Source organism: Jaculus jaculus, chromosome 4 (assembly GCF_020740685.1).
Source record: "Jaculus jaculus isolate mJacJac1 chromosome 4, mJacJac1.mat.Y.cur, whole genome shotgun sequence".
Classification (NCBI taxonomy): Eukaryota; Metazoa; Chordata; class Mammalia; order Rodentia; family Dipodidae; genus Jaculus; species Jaculus jaculus.
Window position 1 is genome coordinate 64,494,770 of NC_059105.1, and position 18,057 is coordinate 64,512,826.

The window sequence follows — 18,057 nt, forward strand, 5'->3', positions numbered from 1 at the left end:
TCTGACCCACTGTTAGTTGGCGGTTGTGGCCATTACTGGTTTGACTCTCTTGATTTTAATTCTTACTCATGGTCCGAGGAATGCCCCATTCCTGTTTTGGCTCAGCTGAGACCATCTTGGATGCCAGGCAGCCAGCAGGAGCTCAGTACCGCTCTTTCAGCCTCAATGTTGGTGTTAACGTGACAGGAAGTTTGGTTGTACACGGACGGACACTGGACCAGCACACTGGTGCATGGTTTCCCTGTGGACTTGCTGCCACTCTGAGCAGCTAGACACATTTATCTCCAGAGCCCACTCCGCGTTTATGGGTAGAGCTGTGACTCGGAAAACATGCTTTCGCAGGTCCAACTCAGATGCCCAAGAGAGCAAAGTTCTGGTAGCTCCCCCTCCATGTCCTGTTATCCCTGATCCTAGGGGAAGAAGAAAGGCCAGTAGGTCCATGGTGTCAAGTGCCGAGACTACTAATGAAAGGAAAAGAGCCAGGTGTTCCTGAGCTCAAAGGAGAGGCCCGGCAAGGGAATAAAGAGCAACTTCCTCATCTTCCTCCCCAGGCATGTAAGGTCCTCTTGCTAATGAGGTAGCTGGACTAAGGCCCATAGATCTGACCTTAGAAAGGCTGGAGTTGGCTATTTCCTCATTTGCCTCTCTACAATTACGACTCAAGTCTAATTTGCCACGGAAGCCAGGCTGAATTATTTCTATTCAGATTTCAGTAGCCATGTCTTCAGGGGTAATGCTGACGTAGTGACAGCAACGTAAATGCTATAAATTGGGGGTAGGGAGATGGCTCAGTGAATAAAGGTGCTGGTTTGCAAAGCCAGCCAGCTACCCATGTAGAGCTGGATGGGCATCCTTTTGCAGTGGCAAGCCACCCTGGTGTGCTCATAAAGATGCACACACAAATTATGCGAACGGCCACCCATAAATAAATAATTTGATGCTATAAATAAGCTCATTGACTCCACACAACCACCCACAATGCGGGCTCTAGCAGTATTTCCATTTATGCATGAGGAATTTGAGGTTAATTAACTCAGTGAACTTGGCAGAATACAGATTCAGTCCAGCCCTGGGTGGCTTTAGCCCACCCTGAGCCACAAGGGCCCCTTCCTGTTTCTCCAGAGTAAAAGGCTTAGGTGACCTGTGTTGCTTTAGGCAGCCAGCTGACCACTGACCTGGTATTCTGAAGCCATGACCTGGGCTTTCTGTCCATCCCTCTTGTTTTCTTGTGTAGCTTCTGGGTTAGGGCCACCACCCTCTATGAAAAGAGCAGCTGGATGAGATGGAGAGCACCTGCTGATTACTCAGCTCCTTGGGGGTGTTTTGAATGCACGCAAACTTTGCTGTGGATCAGCCATTTAGCACCTGTCACCCACCACAGACATGCATTCTGAACACCTCTGGCTTCAGCAGTCTCTGGTGAGCATCAAGTGTTGCCTGTGACTACTGTTCATCAACACGTTATATTCTCGAGAATACATGAATACAGTCAGCAACATTGAGTTGGCAGGAAAGGAATATAGCACTCAACTAAAAAAATGCCAAACCTTTTATTTTAACTGAAACATGCAACATGCTAGAATGTTAGTGATGGAAATCTACGAGAAGATTATTGCCATTTGACAGGTGAAGAAACTCCAGAGAAGTCAGGTGGCCTGCCCCAGGCCAGTTGCCAGTTAGTTACAGAGTTGAGATAAGAACATGGGTTTGCTAATTTCTTTTTTATGAGAGGGAGGGAAAGAATTGGTGCACCAGGGCCTCTAGCCACTGAAATCGAACTCCAGATGCACGTGTCACCCTGTGTGCATGTGTCACCTTGTACATCTGACGTACAGGTGTTCTGGGGAGTCAAACCTGGGTCCTTAGGCTCTGCAGACAAGCGCCTTAACTGCTAAGCCGTCTCTCCAGCCTGGGCTTGTATATTTCCAGTCCAGATCTCTTCCTGCTGCTTGAGATTGTTTAAGATATTACAAATGATTTTCATATTTAATTATAGGTGAAACATAGAAAAATCTTTTTTTTTTTTTTTTTTTTAACTAGGCAAGACCAAAGTTAACATTGTCTTAAAGGTGGAATCTGAGAGCTGGGGAGAGCTCAGTTGGCAAAGAGCTTGCCTTGTCGCATGAGGACATGAACTTGATCCATAGAACTGACATGTGCTAATTCCATTACTAGTCCCATTTCTAGGGAGGCCGAGACAGGCGGCTCCCTGGGGCTTGCTAGCTAGCTAGTCTAACCTAATTGATGAGTTTCAGGTCACAGAGAAACCCTGTCTCAATAAAAGGTGGAGGACAGCACTTAACACCTGGGATCATTTCTAGCCTCCACACACATGCACACATGCCTGCACACATGTGTACCCCACCCCACACATATACACATACAAGATGGGCACTGGCAATCACTCTTAGGTACGGAATACAGTAGGAACAGATGGGGAACAAGGTGGTGTTCAGGTAGGAGCCATGCCATGGAGCTTGCATGGTACAGCCTCTGCCTTCTAGACAGGTGTGGTAGGAGAACAGTGCCCAGTCTTCAGCATTCTCTGGCTCTACTAGTTTTTTGGAGGTGGTGGAGTTCACCTGGCTCAGGACATTCCGGAGTTCAGTGATGGAGCAGGGACAAGAGAGAAATGAAATGGCCACCTCTGTTCTGCAAGGAGAATGTATCTCAAATTTAGCTGCTGAGTGCTCAGGCTCCGCGAGCTGAGACCCTACCACTAGCTTTGGGGTCAGAGGGGCCAGTGAGGAGTTCTTGTGAGGCTGCTGGGATGGAGCCTTCAGCTGCTCCCCGAAGGGGCTCAGATAGCCAATGGAGGCATCCCTATACCATATTCCATTCACTCAGCACCCTGTCAGGACCAAGATTGCCCCTTCTGGGCACAGGTCCACAAGATGACTACGTGCCCCTTGTGCCTGCAGGACAATGGTCTAGGGAGCCAAAGAACAAGAATAAATGAGAGCTCCGGGCTTCAGCAGTAAGGTAGAAACCTAGGGTCCCCCTCTGAATGAGAGAGCCTCAAAACAGTGGGGGTGGGGCTTAGGGAGCTGTGAAGTATCTTGGGCCTGGGGCTGGTTCATCCCTGGTTCTTCATGACTACCTCCACAGGAAGAGCATTTGAGGAAACAAACAGTAAGGGCAGAGAAGTGGTATGAAGGAAATTCTCCACAGCTTCTGCAGAGCACACGTGCTTTTGTAGATTGTTCCAGGATGGAAGCCACTTCTTCCTTTGTCCTGTCTCTCTCTCAGGTCTGCAGCCCTGTGAGCCCCAACAGACTCCTCTGCTGGCGGGTTACCTAGGGAAACCTAGGGAAAGACAAAACAAAAAGCTCCCAAGAAGCTGGGCATGGTGGCGCATGTCTTTAAGCCCAGCACTTGGGAGGCAGAGGTAAGAGGATCACTGTGAGTTCAAGGCCACCCTGAGAGTACACAGTGAATTCCAGCTAGAGTGAGACCCTACCTCGAAAGACCAAAAAAAAAAAAAAAAAAAAATCTCCCAAAAGCAGATCCAATAACAATCCTGCCCCCTCTCAAGCCCTGTCTGCCATGGGGTCCAGCCTCAGATCCACAAGTCATTCATTGTTTTTGGCCAGAGGGCACCAGGCTATTTTTATGTTTCTGGTGTGACACTGACCATTCTAGAATTCAAGGACTAAAGATGGAGCTAGGATTCATATTTGAAAGTTTCTGGTCTTTCTCTGCCTTGTCCTTGCTTAAAACAACAGTTTGGGTCCTGCCTTTGAGCGTGTTATGTCACATCAGCCAGCCTTCTGTGAAGCCCAGCCCCTGGCTGTGTGCAGGCTGCTGCTCAGAACTGGATGGCCTTGCAGAAAGTGGCTCCAGCTCCTCCCTGAGTCGCTAGGGGGGCTGCAGGGACCTTGGTCACCAGGCTGGCCCCACCTTCTCCTGAACTTACTATCCTAGCTCCAGTGTCAACCAGCGAATTCTCTTGAAACCACTAGTGGCTTGCTTGCTTGGAGGAACTAAGGAGCAGTATGTGCTGAAACTGACCCGATTGCACAAGAAGGCCCAGAGACTTCCTCCTTTTTTTCCCATGAGGTAGATCAGAAGGGCCCAAGGCAGACCGACTGTAGGAGTGAATTCGGTCCTAATTTGGGGTTTATAAGCAAGGAACTTTGTGCTGTGTAGTTCTAGGGACTGGGGAAAAAGTAATGGGTAGTGGCTCAGCATTTAAATAAAAAAAGAAGCACCCCGAGAGCCTGACCCCTTTCCACGGAAGTGACAAGCATGAAGGGGAACAGTGGGGCAATATCCGAAGGTGTTCTCTGTGAGCTGAGCCCAGCATATAAGGAAACAGCCTCCAAATCAGCATTCTGAAACCTGTTTTGACCATGATCCAAATAAGAGATAGATTTTTCAGTGAGAATAGATGATTGGTAGATGGATGAATAGTGGATGGATGGATGGATGGATGGATGGATGGATGGATGGACAGATGGAAATAAAAACAAAAAAGATTTATAAAACAACTTCCATGTTGACCAACTGTAACACATCTTCTGTTTTAGACCACTTAAAGGGAAGAAAAAGAAATGCTGGTTGGAATGCATGAGAAAATGGGAAGGTACTTACTATTTGAAAACTACATTTAAATAGACAGTTGCCGGGCATGTATAAACCAGTGCACGATTTCTTCAGGAGATCCAGTGGCATAAGCTAAGTGGTCCTAGGAAAGGTTTCCTTCTCTTTCAGTCACTGAGAGCTGTTGAGGTGGTGGTGAGGGAAGGCCAAGGGAGGGGGTGGAAGCGATGGTTGATAGGACTAGAAGGCTGTCCTCATTCTGCTTGGATGGAAACACTTGCTTCTCTGGGATGCTTTGCCCTGATGAAGAAAAACAAAAACAAAAACATAAAGTCTGCTCATAGTCTATGGTTGCCAGTAGTCCCATGGGTGTGTAATAATTGCTATGGTATTAGATGTAGAAATTATAGTCTATAGTGAAATAGAAATACAAAAGATATGTCCTCTTTGAGGGATTATGTTATAGAGATGTATGTAGTGTTACATCACTAATTCTGTGTCTATTCAGTAAATATGTATTGAAAGACCTTGTTGAGCTGAGGATGGGCCTCAATGTAAAGTGCCTGCCTAGCCTGCAGGAGGCCCCAGGGTCAATCCCCAGTGCCACACACACATACAGAACAGAAAAATAAGTACATGCTACCCCGTTAATACTTACAACTAGGGTAGTAATAATCCTAATTATCAACTGTGATATTTGTTAGTGAAGCGTTATTTGAAGGACATTTTAACATACTTGATGTGTAACATAGCATAGAATGGGACAGGATAGTTAAAACCCAGAAATGCCTGAGTTTTATATATAGAACTGCCAAGGCCCTTCTGGGCTTTAGGTCCTCCACAAGTCTTTAAAAAGCTGAGGGTTAGGCTAGAGAGATGGCTTAGTGGTTAAGCGCTGGACTGTGAAGCCTAAGGACCCCAGTTCGAGGCCTGATACCCCAGGACCCACGTTTTCCAGATGCACAAGGGGGCGCACGCGTCTGGAGTTCGTTTGCAGTGGCTGGAAGCCCTGGTGCGCCCATTCTCTCTCTTTCTCTCTCCCTCCTTCTCTCTGTTGCTCTCAAATAACTAAATAAAAATTAAAAAATGCTTTAAAAAAAGCTGAGGGTTGTCCAGCTTGAGGTGTAACTGGGCCTTCAGACAGCACACTCTGGTTCTTGGCTTGGAGATGAGAATTCAATGGTGTGGGGAAAGCCTGACCCAGCCTTGGTACAGTGGCACTTGCCTACAGTGGAACTAGCCTAGTTGAAAGTATTAGTAAGGCCACGTGGTCTTCTCTTTTCCCTCTGTATGTGTCTGTGTGCAAGGCAGAAGCTGCTCATTGCCTCCTACTTGTCCAAGGCCTCCCTTTTGAACCTGTGCTGAGCTTCCCCTCTTGGGTCAGTGGTTCTGGATGGTGTGTGCGATTCAGGGTTCATCTGCCCTGAGTTTCTACTTGATAGGTTTCTGTGAAGAGGGTGCTGGCTCAATCCTAAGTGAAGTCTTTGCTCCAGTCCTGGACCACCCCAGCACTAAAAGGGCATTGAGGATGAGCCTAGGGCCCTGGAGACTCTGGTGGTGTCCCACTCGGAGTGAGGATAGCTCTTGCGCACCCTCCCCTTAGAGCTGGCCTGCCATAAACAGTTTTCTTCAGCTTATCCCACCCCAGTGCAGCCTGCAGCCCCAGGCCTGGTGCCTCAGCCCCCAGCTAGTCATCTGCTGTAACACTAAATAAGTTACAGGTCTTTTAATCTCTCTCTCTCTCTCTCTCTCTCTCTCTCTCTCTCTCTCTCTCTCTCTCGAATGTGTAGTGAGGGGGGAAGAGGGGTTTGCAGGGATGAGAGGAAAAGATGATGCATGACCTGGGATGTAACCAAGTGGCCCAGCTTCTTCCTGCAGCCCTGCCACTGTCTTAAGACCTTACCTCAGTTTCCACATCCAGGAGCTGGAGAGGTTGGAGATGGTCGCTGTGTTCTCAGCTCAAACGAGCCTGTGTGTATCTCTGGCCCAAGGAGCATTTTCTGGCAGGAAGGAGTGGCTGCCCAGAGCTTCCTTCCCAGGCAGCCAGTGAGGACTTGCTTTCCTGTGCCCACATATGGAAGCAATTTCTAGATTATCCAAGGCACTTGTGCTGCTGAGCTCACCCGCAACAGAGGAGCTCAGTGGCGGTAAGTGGAAAAAGAGAAAATTCCTGTGCGCATTTTCCTGTTTTCTGTCCCGGTGATTTTGATATATATAGAATCACTCTGATGATCTGTTTGCTCATGCTTGGGCTGGCCAGGCTTTGGGGCATATCACAGAAAATTTGCAATAAGCAAAGTGAATGCTAAGCCAATTGCTTGTCCCTATAGGCCAAATAATAGAGACCATGAATTCCCGAGGATTGTCATCTTTGTCCCCTCTGTTACAGTGAGGGCTGTTGCCAGCTGGGTGCAGGGTCCTGTGCAGAGCTGAATTGAGGAACATCAGGGAGAGCTTGCAAGGGGAGACTGCTTTCTTTCTTTTTCTTCTGGCAAGCAAAGTCTATGATGAACGTTCCTCTCCCACACTTTTCCGGGATAGTGGTGGCTGTCCTGCAACTCTGGAAGCTGGCAGCTTAGGGCATTTGCTCCTGAACCCAAGTCAGGAGAGGGACTTTTCCTTGAGCATGCCCTGCTCCCTACAGAAGGGTCCTGTAGACCTTACTTATTTCCTCCCACCCATTTTGCTTCTGACCTTAATTCCAGGGAAAGTAGATTACTGACGAGAACATGTTTATACAAAGATGGTTCTTGCTCCCCTTTTTGCCCACCTCTCACGTCTCTGTTGCCTGATCCCCCACTGATGTGAAGGTTTAAAAATTACGATGATTTTTTTTAAAGCAGAGATGTTTTTGTCCTAAAGAAATCTCATTTGTTAAAGATATATGCATGGTTTACCAATGCTCATTATAGGTATTGAATTAGTGTTCTCATAAAGACAAGTATTTTTTCCAAATACTGTCTGGAAAAAAATCTCTCAGAATCAAGACAGTCCACTGATCAATGCCAAAAACCTCTTAGCAGGGAACACATTCTTTGTTTTGTTTCTGGCCCAAGCACTCTTCTCCCTCCGGAGGGTGCATGTTTATGACTGGCTTGCTGTGTCTGGGGTGGTTGCCCTGGAGGGCTGGACACCCCACATGACGCGAAGATAGAAGCACTTATCAGAACCTCATGTGACTGCTTCTCTGTTTCAGGACACTCAGATTAGCTCTGTTTTCCTCAGCACACAACTATAGTTCTCCATAAGGATTTTCCCACTCTAGAGACCATGATGAGAAGTGTTTAGTTTGAAGGTCCCATCGCTGTATGACTCTGATAGACTCTCTGCAGAGCTAATCAGGGTCATTCCAGCCGACCTGATTCCTGTCCTCTTGAGGCTGTCAGCTGAGACACCATCCAGGAAACAGGCACTGATGTGGAGGTTTACCTGGGGTGGGGCAGGGCAGCTGTGCTCTGCTGTCGGGTGCCGCAGCTCTGAGAAAGGCTCTTTTCATCTGTTCTTTCCAGCTAGTGCCCTCTCTGTCAGGGCAAGTGCCATATCCCGGCCCTAAGCTTTGCTGCAGCCACATTCACCCAGACATCATAGGCCCACACACCTATAGAGTTGAGCCCAGAATTCTGTGTGTTCACCCTTGCACACCCCCCTCACACACACACTTTGCAGCCTCCATTCACTCTCTAAAGCTGTGGAACTTTACTGTGGAACTTGCTTAGGCAAGGTGCCTGCCGCCATGGAGCTTGCATTCTACAATGAAGAAGTGACAGTAAGTCAGCAAACAGATGACTTTAATGGATTAAGGTAGTGATAAAGACTATGAGAAAACCTGAGCCAGTGATGGGCTGGAGAATGATGGAGACACAGCGGTCAAGGAAAGCCCATCTTAGGAAGTGGCTGGAGAGTTGAATGCCCAGGGGCCAAATGCATGACATCAGGGCAAGCATTGCATCAGGCAGAGGGAATGCAAAGGCCCTGAAATGGGAATAAGCTGGACACATTCTAGAAAAAGAAAGGGAGTGTGTTCTGCGGGGAGGAGAGAGTTGAGGGCTGGACCAAGTCAGAGATGTAGTGAGGACAGATGTGTCCCCTCCCCAGTCCTATGCACAATTGAAATTGCCAGTAGGATGACAGAGACTAGTTTATGTTTTGTTTTGTTTTTAAATGAAGTTTTAATTTTTTTACTTTTATTTACGTGTTTTTGTATGTGCGTGCATATGGGCACTCCAGGGTCTCTTGTGACTGCAAAGCAAAGCCTGGCCACTTTTTTGTGCCTAGTTTTATGTGGGTAGCTGGGGAATCGAACCCAGACCTGCAGCCTTTGCAAACAAGCACCTTTAGCCACTCTTCTTTCTGAAAGAGTGGCAGTGATTGGTGTCGTAATACAGAGCTCCACCAGACTGGTATAAATTGAATTGTTTCTCTTCAGTCTTCACAGGGTCATGCTGATCGAAGTGAGGTTCTGAAAAGATCTAGCATAGTCTAGGTTGTGTTATGTTGTACACTAGTTGTCTCCATGGAACGTCAGTACATTTTTTTGAGCGTGTGTCACTAGTTGGATGCCTGGGTTAAGGACATTGGGTAGCTGTTTATTTTCGCTAGCCCACTGGCAAGTCACGAGGCTGAGTGTGTGTAAAAGCTGGCCATTCTGTTCTTTGAGGGACGGTAGATTCTTTTTCCATGCAGAACTGAACATTCAGCATCCAATCCAGCTAAGCTTAAGAGTCCCCACAGGGCCCTGGCCCTTCCTGAGCACAGCAGCCCAGCCCCTCTGGGGCTGGTGAGAAAGAGGGAAGGGACGGCTCAGTCCTGGGATCTTAAGCAGTTTCCATTTGTTTGTTGATATTTTCATGCCATTCTTGGTTCGGCTCCTTAGCTTTAATGTCAGACCTGGAATCTTTAAAAAAAAATAGTAGGAAAATCTTTTCACTGGAAAATGTCTTAAACCAAAGAAAATAGCAGAGGAATGTAAATGAAAGTTGGTAGTGTGAGTTCCTCCACTTTTTAAGTCATATTGCTATTTTCTTTTGGCTCTGTTGTTTCTTATGAATGTTTCTATCTTTGAATGAAAATAATCCTGTGCAATAAGTTCTTATTCTTTTTATCCATTCAGCACATTATACGTACATATGATTGTGTAACAAACCACCCCAAACTTAATGTTTAAAGTGTCAGTCATTTTATTGGTCCACAGTTGTATAATCTGGGCTAGGTTCAGCTGGTCATCTCCTGTACTGTTTTTGTCTGGGGATATTCCAGGGGCAGTATTGAGATAGCCAACTTAGCTGGGCAGCGTTCAGTTGAGGAGCACTGATGGCTGCTGTGTTTTCCCATGTAGATTCAGGGTCACGAAAGCAGAATCATGTGGTTAAAGCAAGTCCCAGGTACAGCCCACATCCAAGAGGAGAAAACTCTACATGATGTGAACAGAAAGCGTGGTTCATTGGAAGCCACCAATGGAACCAGTAACAACACAGCCATTCTTCAGTCAGTGGGCGTTTATTGAGTGTATGCCTTGTGCCAAGCACTGAGCATGCAATGGTAAACAAACAATGCATAGTCCTCCCCTATCAAGCTTATAACTCCGTAATCAGGAGGTTACCACACAGTGTAGTGAGTGCTAGGATGAGAGGTGTGCTGAGTGTCCAGGGACCACTTGAGAGATACACTAGCCCAGGCCCCAAATTCATGGGAAGATAGAGGAGTCATCCAGCGGCAATGGTGAAGAAGGCTACTGGCAGAGGGACTGTGTTCCCGGGAGACATAGCAACCCTTCATGGAATTGAAGGTACTTTAGTGTGGCTAGAATATAGAGTACAGAGAGTAGATCTGTGGGGAAGAGGAGCTGTCACTCTGCCTTTGCATAATAAAGGGCCTGAGAATTAAGTAGGGGTTTTCATATATGTTAAGGCCAGATACATATGTTAAGAACACTGGACTTAAACTAAGCGTGGTGGCTACTCTCGTAATCCCAGGATTCAGGAGGCTGAGGCAGGAGGATCTTGAGTTCAAGGCCTATTAAAAAATTTTTTAAAAAAAGATGGGCATGGTGGCGCACGCCTTTAATCCCAGTACTCGGGAGGCAAAGGTAGGAGGATTGCCGTGAGTTCGAGGCCATCCTGATAACTACATAGTGAATTTCAGGTCAGCCTGACCTAAAGAAACATGGCCTGGAGAAATAACTTAGTGGTTAAGCCACTTGCCTGTGAAGCCTAAGGACCCATGTTCGACTCTTCAGATCCCATGTAAGCCAGATGCACAAAGGTGAGACAAACGCACAGTCACACATGCCCAGTAGGTATTGCAAGCATCTGGAGTTCGATTTCAGTGGCTGAGACTCTGGCGTGCTAGTTCTCTCTCTCTCTCTGTCTCTATAAATCAATAATTTTGAAAAAAGCATACATTGCCAGGCATGGTGGCACACGCCTTTAATCCCAGCACTCAGGAGGCAGAGGTAGGAGGATTGCCATGAGTTCAAGGCCACTCTGAGACTCCACAGTGAATTCCATGTCAGCCTGAGCTAGAGTGAGATACTACATCAAAAACAAAAAAAACCATAACAACAACAAAATAAGCCACTGGACTTGAGCTCAGTCACAATAGGAAGAGGCTTTTAAAGCAGATCTTTTATAAAGATCCCACTGGTTGTTGCAAACTGAGGAAAGAGGAAGCTGGGCCTGGAGATCCCTGGGAGCCACTGCAGAATGCCAGGCAAGGCAGGATGTCACCACAGGTGTTGGATGGAGCTCAGAAGATGTATCCCTTGAGTATTGAGAAGTGGAATCTGTACATCCTGGTTGTTAGGCTTGGCTTTCCCTCCCCATCTCTCCCTTCCTTCTCTCTTTCTTTGATGGAGAGAAGTGGAGGTTCAAAGAGGAGCTGATTCAAGTCGTCCTTCAGGCAGGAGCAGCTCAGCATGGCAGGGTTTCAAGTAAGACACCTCAGGCCCACCAGACCAAGCAAGGCGGCGTCTTTGAAGGACTCTCAGGAGGAAGTAAAGAGAGGGACAGTCTGACCTCTCTGGGAAGTGGGTGTAGTTAGAGTGTGATCCATGATGCATGAGGGAACAAGACACGTGATTTAGGCCACATAGGGGGTCACTCTCTGGGTAGGGGAGGGGGACTTGGTTAATGTGTCATCTCTCTTCCATGATGGACTGATCACCTATGGTTGCTTAGGGGCTAGGTGCCTCGAGAGCCTTTCTCTAGGCTTCCTTGTCTTTTTTTTTCTTTTTGAAATATTTTATTATTATTATTTTATTTTGAGAGAGAGATACAAAAATAGGCAGGTAGAGAGAGAGAGAGAGAGAGAGAGAGAGAGAGAGAGGGAGAGAATGGGCGCATCAGGGCCTCTAGCCACTGCAAACGAACTCCAGATGCGTGCGCCCCCTTGTGCATCTGGTTTATATGGGTTGGGTCCTGGGGAGTCGAACCTAGGTCCTTTGGCTTTGCAGGCAAGTGCCTTAATCACTAATCCATCTCTCCAGCCCCCAGGGCTTCCTTGTCTTGTGACATGACTTTACATTGGTAACTGAATGATCATGGAGGCGAGAGTGAAGCAGCAAAGCCAGCCCTCGGGCTTGTGGCTCAGGTGTCCTTCCTCGCCTCCCTCATGCCCCGTGTCCCTTCTGCTTCTCCCGTGGAGAAGTGTAGACAACCAGCTCTGAGCAGCAGTGTCCAGCGTGGTGAGTTAGTTGAGGCACTGATGATTGGGGAGGGGTCATAGGATTTAGGATTGGTGGATGCAGAGAGATGCTGAAGTCACAGGGTTGAGAAGTTCAAAGGTGAGAGTTTTTAGGGAGAAATTGATAATAGGTAAAAGGAAAATAAAGTCAAAAGAAAGTTAACAAATGACCACATAATAAAGTCATGTGAGAGGAAAAAAGAGTAAAGAAGGAAAAGAGAAAGGTAGTTGTGCAAGATATGGATTCTGTCATGGAAGACTCTAGAATCTTATTTTTTTTTATGCTTCCGTTTTACATTGGCATTCTGAGCGTTATAAAAATAGTGTAAGCCTTTTTTTTTTTTTCCTCAAGACCTCAGCATGTAGGAAATAGGCTTTTAGATAAGGCTTCTTGTTCTATTAAAAAAAAAATAAATGAGCAGTTGTTACCCTGAGATAAATTCTCATCATTTTGTGGAAGAAGAGGACTTCTCGGAAAAGAAGGGACTTGTAAACAGTTAAAGTGAATTAAGAAGAAATGAGTAGAATACTTTGTTGTCTATTCCCATCTGACAGAGAAAGATTGTAGCCTCAGAGAATGTGGAGGGAGTATGTCCCCATCATCAATTTTTAATAAACATAAATGGCATAATAAATTATTCATGGAGGGGTGATATAAAGCATTAAACAATGAAGACTAAATAATTCAAATGATTAAAAATTACCTGTCATATGTTTGATGTATGAGAACTCCAAATTTTCTCTTCAAGGAAATAGGGCAGGAGTTTTAAAGGGAGCTTTTTCAAGAAAGATTTATTAAAGGGAGGGAGAATCATGTATGTGGTGGTCTGTTGAGAAAAATTGTTGAGCACAGAAATGCCCAACTTCCTTGGTTTTGTGCTTCCTCTGGTAAGTTTGTGAAAAGCTTCATGGAATCAGATGGTTCTCCTTCGCATGGTGATGGTACAAGTCCGCCTGTCTTCTGAAAGGCTCAAGGTCCCTCTCCAGCTGCCCAGGGAAATTCGGTAGGGGCCAGGGGTACATTGGACTCCACTTCTTATGTAGCCTTAAACTTCCAGGATTCTGAGATAAGGACTGTCCCCTTCATAAGGGACATGCCTCGGGTACACTGCCATTCTGTCCCTGAATTTCAGAAGCTCAGTTAGGTTACATCCAGAGAAGTGCCAGCAAAGGCATGCTCCTTTTCACCGGCCTCCCACCTTAGGGAGAGTCACAGTCATCAAAGTACCATATTACATAATAGACGTTGATGGAGGGAAGAATCACACATGTGAACCTCTCCTTGTCTGTAAAATAGCCCCAGAAATCCCAATCCCAAAGGACTACTGGGCATGAAGTAAGGTATAAATGGCAATTGCTTAACTCAGTGCCTGGAACAGAGGAGGCGCTCAGCAAGTGTTTCTTATTACCCACAGTCTCAGAAACGCAAAGTAAGCCGGACGTGGTGGCGCACGCCTTTAATCCCAGCACTCGGGAGGCAGAGGTAGGAGGATGGCCATGAGTTCCAGGCCACCCTGAGAATACCCTACCGCAAAAAAAAAAAAAAAAAAAAAAAAAAAAGAACAGTCACCTAATTAATTTGTGGGTTTTTTTATAAAGCTACACTGTTTTTTTTTTTAATCAAAGGAGAAGTTACTTATGCATTATAAAAATGAAACTACATGATGTAAAAATGTCAAAAAAAGTAGAAGATGCTATATAAGACATTTTTGTTTCTTTTTCTTAGGAGAAAGGAATTATGTGGAAAGTTTTCTCATTTTTCCACATGTCCAAAATCCATCACCTAAATTAAACCAAAGATTGTAAATTGTGGTCCAAAGACTAATTTTGGAAAATGAAACTTTTTAAAAATTTAGGGGCTGGAGAGATGGCTTAGCGGTTAAGCGCTTGCCTGTGAAGCCTAAGGACCCCGGTTCGAGGCTCGGTTCCCCAGGTCCCACGTTAGCCAGATGCACAAGGGGGCGCACGCGTCTGGAGTTCGTTTGCAGAGGCTGGAAGCCCTGGCGCGCCCATTCTCTCTCTCTCCCTCTATCTGTCTTTCTCTCTGTGTCTGACGCTCTCAAATAAATAAATAAATAAAAATTTTAAAAAAATTGAATTTATGCTTCCATTTAAGTTGGATCATCTAATTTCCACATAGCCTTAATGGAGATGAGGAAAAAATATTCTTTTGCCCAACTGAAAAACTCTAATAAAAATAATGGTCCAAAGAGGACAACAGATCTTTTTTTTTTTTTTGCTACAAATTTTTTATTGACAACTCCCATAATTACAGACAATAAAGAATAATTCCCTCCCCCTCACTTTTCCTTTCACAACTCCACTCTCCATCATATCCCCTCCCCCTCTCAATTAGTCTGTGTTTTATTTTGATGCCATCATCTATTATGAGGGTCTTGTGTAGATAGCGTTAGGTACTGCAAGGTCATTGGTATCCATGCCATTCTGTGTCTGGAAGATTGTATTATAAGCAGATCCTCCCTTTGGCTCTTACATTCTTTGTGTGTGTGTGTGCCTTTTTCTTTTCTTCTTTCCTTTCTTTCTTTCTTTCTTTTTTTTTTTGGAGGTAGGGTCTCACTCTAGCCCAAGCTGATCTGGAATTCACTGTGTAATCTCAGAGTGACCGCAAACTCATGGCAATCCTTCCTACCTCTGCATCCAAAGTACTGGAATTAAAGGCATGTTGCCACTATGCCTGACTATTTTTTTTTAATTTTTTAAATTAATTAATTTATTTATTTGAGAGCGACAGACACAGAGAGAAAGACAGATAGAAGGAGAGAAAGAGAATGGGCGCGCCAGGGCTTCCAGCCTCTGCAAACGAACTCCAGATGCGTGCGCCCCCTTGTGCATCTGGCTAACGTGGGACCTGGGGAACCGAGCCTCGAACCGGAGTCCTTAGGCTTCACAGGCAAGCGCTTAACCGCTAAGCCGTCTCTCCAGCCCCTGACTATTTTTTTTGGAATGTCTTATTTATTTATTTGAGACAGAGAGAAAATGGGCACACCAGGGCCTCCAGCCGCTGCAAATGAACTCCAGACACATGTGCCACCTTGTGCATCTGGCTTATGTGGGTCCTGAGGAATGGAACTTGGGTCCTTTGGCTTTACAGGCAAGCACCTTAACCACTAAGCTATCCCTCAAGCCCTGGCTCTTACATTCTTTCTGCCACCTCTTCTGCAATGGACCCTGAGCCTTGGAAGGTGCAATAGAGATGTTTCAGTACGGAATACTCTTCTGTCACTTCTTAGCACTGTGGTGTTTTTTGAGTCATCCCAGAGGTCACTGCCATCTGAAAAGAGAAGCTTCTCTATCTAAAAGTGAGAGTAGCATTCATATATGGGTATGAACATGAAGAGAAGTGCTGACCAGGCAGTTGGTGCATTTAGCAGACACCAGCAGGCATTACACCCCTAGTGCTCATGGCCTTCCCTGTGATAGGTTTTCAGTGTCAGGCATGTCTTTCCTCCCATGCATTGGGTCTCCAGTCCAATTACAGAGTGGTTGGTTTCCCCCATAACAGACATGCCACTTTTGCACCCATTGGCTCATTTGGCCTGGCTGGCCAAACTTAAGTCTTGCAGTGGCCACTGTTGTTTATCTCCGCTGCTGACTTCTCTCTCTCACAAGCAGCATAGCCTTTTCCAGATTTCTATCAGCTGGTCTACAGGTAGAAGGTTTTCAGCTCAGCTCCAACAAGATTTCTTAGTGACCTTGCAGCCCAAGCATGTGGAGTCTTCAGCAATAGGATCTTACCATCTATTCCTGATGGGAAACCAAGAGCCTTGGCAATAGCCTAAATGTGTTAGAGTATCAGGGACCTCCCTGACCCACAACTCACCGGAAGGCATCCCATCCCTGACACTGGAAATTTTCTAATAATACTTATGTGGGTACTGGGAGATTGAACCTGGGTCTTTAGGCTTTTCAGGCAAGTGCCTTAACTGCTAAGCCATCTTTCCAGCCCAGAAGTTTTATGAAAGAGAGGAAAAAAAGAAAGTCTAGAAAATGTTTCCATATGCAGGAGCTTGTAGAAGAATAATGGTGGTTTTATATCCTTAAGAAAGCTTAGACTCTGAATCAGCATTTTTTATTTGAAAATTCTTGTACTTCGTGTGTACACAGACTGTGTGAACCCTGGCAGAAGTGGTGAGTCAGACTGGGTTTTCAGAAGAGATTCCTGTTCTCTGTAAGATGCATGCAAGGTGCCTGACCCCCTCCTTCTCTCCTAGAAGGAGGCAGATTTGTGCAGGAAGACAGTAGCCTGTCCTGGTGCCTTAGTGGAGGGCAGGGCCTCAGCCCTTACTGGGAGGGTCCAGAAGGAAGTGCCAAGGCCAAGATCAGCACTGAGAAGGCAGAAGACTCTGCCTGAAATCCTTATTGCCACGAGAACTGACAGTCCCCTTGTCTAAAGGAGAGCTGCGTTTAGAAAGAAGGAAGGGCGGTTTATCAGTTAGGTGTCAAGTCACTGCTACAACACAGTTTCTGAGCTGCTGTTGCCTGGGCAGGAGGAACCATGTGAAGGTGGCTCCTTGCAGTTCAGTGAAGTCACGGTTTCCAGTCATGGTGAGGTTGAAATGTATCTGATCACTTGTCCCTGTCTGTTTCCCTGGTTGTCCTACATTTGTGATGCTTAGTCAGGTATGGCCCCAAGAAGGGACAGATAGGGACTTAGGAAAATAGCTGTTCACACTTAACAGGTCCTAGATGAAAGGAGACATGGTGTGCCACACAGTGGCCCAGAGGCAGAATATAGGAGGGAAGATTTAGACCAGAATCCTTATTGGATTTCTTGAGAAAAGGAAGGCGGGGCAGGATAGACAGTTTAGATTGACTAATTTGAGTTTTTTCTTGAGGACTTCAAGCCATAGTGATAGGCCTGGTGCATGGCCCTGGGGTGACAGAGGCTAAGGAATATTGTTCCTCAGTGTTTGGCAGATAAAAGAGGTCTGGTTAGTTTATATATCAGGGGCTTGCTCCTACCTGAGTCCTTATCTTCTCTAAGAATTGACTAAATCTAGAATTGACTAACCCTAGGACAGGTGATCTCTCCCAGCTCAGTTGTTTTTGAGATGTCAGAACATTTTAGGACTAAGGACATGTCTTAGTGGTTAAAGATGTTTGCTTGCAAAACCTGCTGGTCTGGATTTGATTCCCCAGTACCTACACAGAGCCAGATGCACAAAGAGGCACATGTACCTTGTATTCTCCCTCCCTCCCCCCCCTCCTCAAAAATATATAAACAAGCTGGGCATGGTGGCACACACCCTTAATCCCAGCACTTGGGAGGCAGAGGTAGGAGGATTGCTGTGAGTTCGAGGCCACCTTGAGATGACATAGTGAATTCCAGGTCAGCCTGAGCTACAGTGAGACCCTACCTTAACCCCCCCCCAAAAAAAAACCATAAACAAAATTTAAAAAAAATGTATACATGTGTTTGAGTTTGTACACACTGATATACAATACACAGATGAAGTACTTGGCTGCCATTTATGGGCTCCAGGATGTAACAAAGATGTTTTTTAAAAGATATTTTTATTTGTTTATTTGAGAGAGAGAAAGAGACAGATATATAGAGAGAATGGGTGTGCCAGGGACTCCAGTCACTGCAAACAAACTCAAGATATCTGTGCCACCTTATGTATTTAGCATATGTAGGTCCTGGGGAATGGTACCTGGGTCCTTTGGCTTTGCAGGCAAGCCCCTTAAGTGCTAAGCCATCTCTCCAGCCCCCCAAATTTTTTTAAAGACTAGAATCACACCCAGTGTAGCATGCTGGTGAAACAGCAGGAGCCCTGAAGAAGAGACTGCAAGTTCGTGTCACATTTCAGGTCT

At 45.9% G+C, this 18,057-nt stretch overlaps 1 protein-coding gene and 1 long non-coding RNA gene across 2 annotated transcripts in view; one reads left to right on the top strand and one right to left on the bottom strand.

Moving 5' to 3' along the window:
- Wipf1 (WAS/WASL interacting protein family member 1) overlaps positions 1-18,057 on the top strand; it is a 133,742-nt gene that overhangs the window by 14,127 nt on the left and 101,558 nt on the right. The gene's annotated exons all lie outside the window — the stretch shown is intronic.
- On the bottom strand, positions 2,905-6,518 carry LOC123460122. Its single transcript, XR_006636799.1, has 3 exons — positions 6,446-6,518; positions 4,594-4,842; positions 2,905-3,306 (listed from the first exon to the last, which is right to left on the bottom strand). It is a non-coding gene; the product is annotated as an uncharacterized LOC123460122 (long non-coding RNA).